The sequence below is a fragment of the Saccostrea cucullata genome, unplaced genomic scaffold (genome assembly GCF_032062105.1).
Source record: "Saccostrea cucullata isolate Sc308-1 unplaced genomic scaffold, CSIRO_AGI_Scuc_v1 ctg8812, whole genome shotgun sequence".
Classification (NCBI taxonomy): domain Eukaryota; kingdom Metazoa; phylum Mollusca; class Bivalvia; order Ostreida; family Ostreidae; genus Saccostrea; species Saccostrea cuccullata.
Genome location: NW_026931032.1, coordinates 25179 through 31178, shown reverse-complemented (window position 1 = coordinate 31178; position 6000 = coordinate 25179).

Here is a 6000-nt window from a genome sequence, read left to right as displayed (position 1 = left end):
CACAAAAAGTGCACGAAATGCACATACTGTATGACAATAAAAGAGATCCAGAAATTAAAGGCTTACCTTTAAATATTTATGCAATAGAAATGGGGGATTTAAATATGAAAAAAATAACCAGTTATTTTAAAATATTACTATTGACTGAGTTCGAAGGCAACATATATGCGATTTGTCGGACACAAGAACCAGACTCCTTGCCTCAGGACGTAATTAGGTTTAGTTCGAGGGTCGAAAACGCATTTTGCCCGAGAACACAGTCATTAAATGTTTTGTTCTACTTTTTATATACTTTAATACAATTTTGACATACATTATCTTTCACTGTCTTCCTTGATGTAGAACCTCTAGTCCGTCGCTGTTAAACACCAACGAGTGCAAATGAGATTAAGGTCCACCCATTGGGTGCATGATGAAACATCTCATCGTCAGGTCCAATATCTCACTCAGCAGTCAAACATATTGATTTGTTTTAATAATGCTCGCTCATTAAAATATTGAAATGTTAGACTTTTTTCGTATATACCGGTATTTATATAAGAACACATTTTTAGGAAAAAAAGTCAAACATTTCTTATATTTTATTAAGCGTTCTTAAAAAATCGATGTTTGACCGCTAATGAGATGTTGGACCTATTGATGAAATGTTGGATCGTCACACTAGACGGAGGTAAACCATATGCCTTTGCATTCTTTAATCTTAGACATTAATGGGCCTGAGGTTAATATACATCATGGAAGACAGAACAAGATTGTGCATGTCAAAAATGTTTTTATTTATCATAATAATTCAATCTTAAGTGTTGTTGTTTGTTATATATATATATCTATTTGGTATCAAGACTTTGTTTTGAAAATAAATCTTGATGATCCTCTTTATTATTAAGTTACTTTCTTTTATTGCTACATCGATTTCATTTCCTGTTTCATTCACAAAATTTAATGAATGAGATTGCAAAGGAAATATTATACTACATGGATGCATGAGAAACACTATATACTATTCAGACTCCAAACAAAAAATCCACTCCGCTCAGTTTTTGTTTTGTTTTGTTTACTTAATGTTGATCTATTTTTAAAGAGCTCGTTTCCATGTTTAAATGACTTCTCGATATAAATAACCCATCGACACTGTGCAGTATCTAACTCGTTCTTAATACATATATATTATATAATTCTTCAGTTTTTGATTAACATTCATATTTGATGATATAAGGAAAGAAATATTTTTTTTTTAAAGTTTGCTATTAGATAATTTCATATATAGTTACCTTTAGTCTCCATTACGACACAAGTCAAAACTGGAAGGATGATGCAATATTGTTTTACCCTTGAAACTAGATCACGTACATATCAATTGCATATGTACCCTACTTAGTCATGTTAGTCAGAAGACTAAATCCAGGTTAGTATCACAAGCACGTGTCTCGGAAATAATTTTGAACCCATATAATTATTATACCATGAATTTAAAATATATATATATATATATATATATTTTCGAAACAATTGCCTGTGGGTAGCATACCACACGCAGTAGTCATTAATAAAACATTTTACACAAAGGACGTACGTGCGGATTCTGAAAAAAAAGTAAAATTAAACCGAAATATTCTCAGACTATCAATTCGTTCTCTTGATTAAGAGGCCCTCCATACGTTCGTTTTGTGTCCAAGATACGATCATATTTTTTAATGTTGCATATACATTATACAGCATGTACAATATACATGATATAGCTGAGCAATAAACATGGTATTGCTTATAAATGTCCAAATGGACAATGTTTTGTTGTTTTCATATTTCCATTTGAAAGTAATGAAGAATGTCAAATTCTTTTGACGCAGAGAGTTTTAAAATATATATTCCAATTACCATCAGGAGTTGTAAGGGTGGACTTTTAACCCATAGATAACACTGTGAGTCTATTGGTTGGAAAACAATGGAGAGAACAATAGGAAAGACAATGAAGTGACCATGACCCAGTAATGGTTACTGTGAATGAGCACGGGTATTTATAATAAATTTATGATGATGAAATGGAATACATGAGCACTTACTAGAATGAATGCACACGGGTATTTAAATGTCAACGTTAGGAGGGATAGCAAAGGAAGGGCAACAAGTACTTATAGACTTTGTCCTTAACTTGCAAAGAATAAGTCACCACATATGGGTGCATCGTTTATTAAAATACTGCAAGTATTGATATGGATAGATCAAAACAATCAAGTCTATGATATATATACATACAGAAGTAAAGCAGTATGTAGAATAACGCTAGCCCTGTAATAGGAATAAACAATAGTAAACATAAACGTTAACAACAAAATTATAAGGGAATGCATGCACGTTACAAGAAATATAACTCTTGCTATCTTCAACAAGTTCAAATCACTCTTTGACTGCATAAAAATATTTTAAAACATTAATTCTGATACTGAATATTATGAATATAGAATATTACTGAATAAATATATACATTTCAATGCAACTATTTCACGTTACATTTATCTATGGTAAAAATATATGATTATCAATCAATCACCTGTTTATGGAACAAGGCTAACTCAACAAAGCTGTCTAAATATGTCTGGGTACACTACATATCAACTGTAAATAATAATTACACTATACAACTTCAAAATAAATGATCAGGTCACATCAATGAAATTGATAACTGATATTTATAAATTACCAAGATCAAATGATAAAAGAAAAAAAGAAACTTGATAATCACATCAACTGAACTTAGTCATGAATAATAGAAAATACATAAATTAGACAATTTACAGAAATATTACATGAAATTTTAATCAAGGTAATAAAATATAAAGTGCACTTATTATCTGTCAGTACATCATTCAGGAAAGTCGGGAATTTTCAAATATGGCATACTTCATATAGATACAGTCATTGACATCTAAAACACTTTAGAACTTTCCTCTAAGGAATCTAACTTTTTAATGAACAAAGGCACTGGTTCCTCAAACCACACGACAGGAATCACATGTCTGAAAATGACCACATAGGTAAAATAGCTATAGGCATTAATTGAATAAGTCAACTAATGATCAATAGCCCTGGTAGATTCTGGTTCTTGAACTAATTTAGCTGCTGACTTCCTTCTCCGTGGCTTTGGTTTTGGTGCAATTTTGACTCTCTCATCTGGAATGAAAGATATTGGTAACGGAAGATTTCTGTGTTCGACGCATTTTTCCTGTAGCATCTTCCTTCTGAACTCTGTATACTGGTATGTCTGAAATTGGTTGAGATACAACCATGTATGGCTCGCTTTCCCATTTATCAACTACTGTAGATCACTTATTTCTCGCGACACCTTATTTTTGCGAGATAGTCATTGACTCTTTATTAGCGAGACAAAATTTTCACGAATTGTGGTCATTGCTCTTTATAATCTTAAGGAATGTTTGTTATTCACCAGAAAAATATTCATATTGACCGAGGCGAAGCCGAGGTCAATATGAATATTTTTCTGGTGAATAACAAACCATATTCTATTATACGCGAGAATGAAATTTTCGCGAGCATACCGTCTCGCGTAATTACGCGAAAATAAAGTTCTCGCGAATAAAAAGTGATTTACAGTATTTTATGTCTGCCATTGTATGCTACTATTTTCACTTATGTTCAGCTGTCTTCTTTGGAAAGAACAGCTCCTCTAATTTTCCTATCATATTTTCTGTTTTTATTGGGAGTCTTTCAAATACTGCTGTCCGGTCGCAGTAGCCTAGTGGTAGAGCGTTCGCTTCGTGATCGGGAGGCCCTGGTTCGATTCTCGTTCGCGGTGCCGCGTCATACCTAAGACGTAAGCAAAGGAAGTGACTGTTCCTTCGCCAAGCGCTCGGCACTATATATAGAAGTGAAAGTCACGGGTCTTTCGGATATGACCTTAAAAACGTAGGTCCCATGTCACGGTAGGCGCTGGCACGATAAAGAACCCTCACTGCTCAATGGCCCTGAGTGCCGAGTATAGGTCTAAATTTGAAGCCCTTCACAGGCATACGGTGACGTCTCCATATGAGTGAAAAATTCTCGAAAGGGACATTAAACAATTTACAATCAATCAATCAATCAATCAATCAATCAAATACTGCTGAGCCAGTTTGTAAGATGTATCTAGTTTATCTCTTAACTTCTTGATGTACATGTACTAAGGCATATGTATAAAGAATTAATTTAAGTTTGATTTGCATGTTTTGATAGTCTTAATTAATTTCTAACAAATAACACATATCTTATTAAAAAAGCTCTTGATATGCATTGCATTTGTAAATATAAAAAAATGCAAAAGCACACTGGTAAATACTCCAAACAAACCTATCCCCAGATGTACCTTTCTAGTTTAAGAGGCAGCAAATAGGCCTAGCTAAAATAAATCTTAATTTGATTTTATTTTATGCTCAATATACGTATAAGGATAGAAAAAATGCATACTTAAAAGGAATTTAGATGGGTAAATGGGACGATAATTTAAACAATTTTATTTGGCACAATAAACAGGCAGATTTTATTTTGTTCTTAGACTTTCATTGTATACATATAACATTAATTCTTCTGAATGAACATGGAAAGCAACGCAGCGAATAAAATATCTACATGTAACTAGCAACAACGCGTGCCGTTACTTACACAGGCAATTGGAGTATCGACCCCCCCCTTCTGTTTTTCTGGGGGTTTCCCTATTTTGGATTTTAACATGTTTAATACGTATTGTATGTTATTAATAAGGTTACCCTTTTATCTCTTTATGCTGTTTTTAAATACCATGTTTTTCGTTTTCGACTGATACATAAAAAGAGACGGCTTGCAATTTGTTTTTATTCTCGACGTCTGCCTCGTACAGAATCATGGAATATGCAGACATTGATAAATTTGAAAAACACTCTTTTTCCTTTTCAGATTTCCATTTATATAATTCTTTATTTGCCTCCGATTAGTAAATATTTCGATTAAATCAACGTGCACATAATTATAGGGCGGAGTTAAAATAAAAAAAAAATGGAAAAAGTTTACTCATCCCTGGCGTTAGGAAGTAAAAAATGGAAAGCAGGGAGGGGGTCATATCCTACGTGCCTGTGATTATTTACAAGATGTCAATGCCGCTCAAAAAATGTATATATAATATATATAATTTAGTTTATGTTTCATTAAGATTACCCCGGAGGTGCCTTAGCAGTTTTTTATTTGTGATCAACCTTTATGTAGATTTGTCTGAGATTAGCACATTCCGTTTCATAATTGAGTTCGACTTTCAAAGTTTTGACGCTGTTTACGGAGATAAATGAAAACAAAGACATGCATGCCATATATGGTTGTGTAGATAAATTATCGTAGAAGATAATGCTAATAAACAGTTTGTTTAGTGCATTTCCACTGAAAGTATGAGTGCGTTTCTGAGGAGGGGGTATCGAGTGTAATTCGGAGTTAGATAACCTGTTTTAAAATTATACTCATTTAATACATGTACCGGTATTTAATATTTATAAATTATACATGATACAAGGATTAAAATTTATTTCCGAAAAAGTACATGTGCTCTCAGAATAGACCCGAGAAGATGCGATTGATGATACATAATGAAACGCTTCTAACACTTTCAGTGATGATCACTCGAATCAAAATAAGCCCTCATTATTTTTATAACTTCAGCATGTTCTATGAATATGTTACACTAAACTATCAATTTCAACAAAAGTTACAGCTAGACAATGTACTAAAATTTTCCCTTTCTCACCGTGACGTCATAATCAGATGTGCACAAGAAAGTCGCCCAAATCATATAAATTGCGTACCCAGTTTTAATGACGTCAGCAACCCCGCGACCTACGTTAAGAAAAGTGGACGTTTCAAAGCATTTTTTCTCCTAACAACTGGAAAATGAAATTAGATATACTTGGACAATATTACTAATATTTCAATAAAAAAAATAAATATAGACAAATAACACTCAGTAATGGTTTACAGGTGAAAACAAAT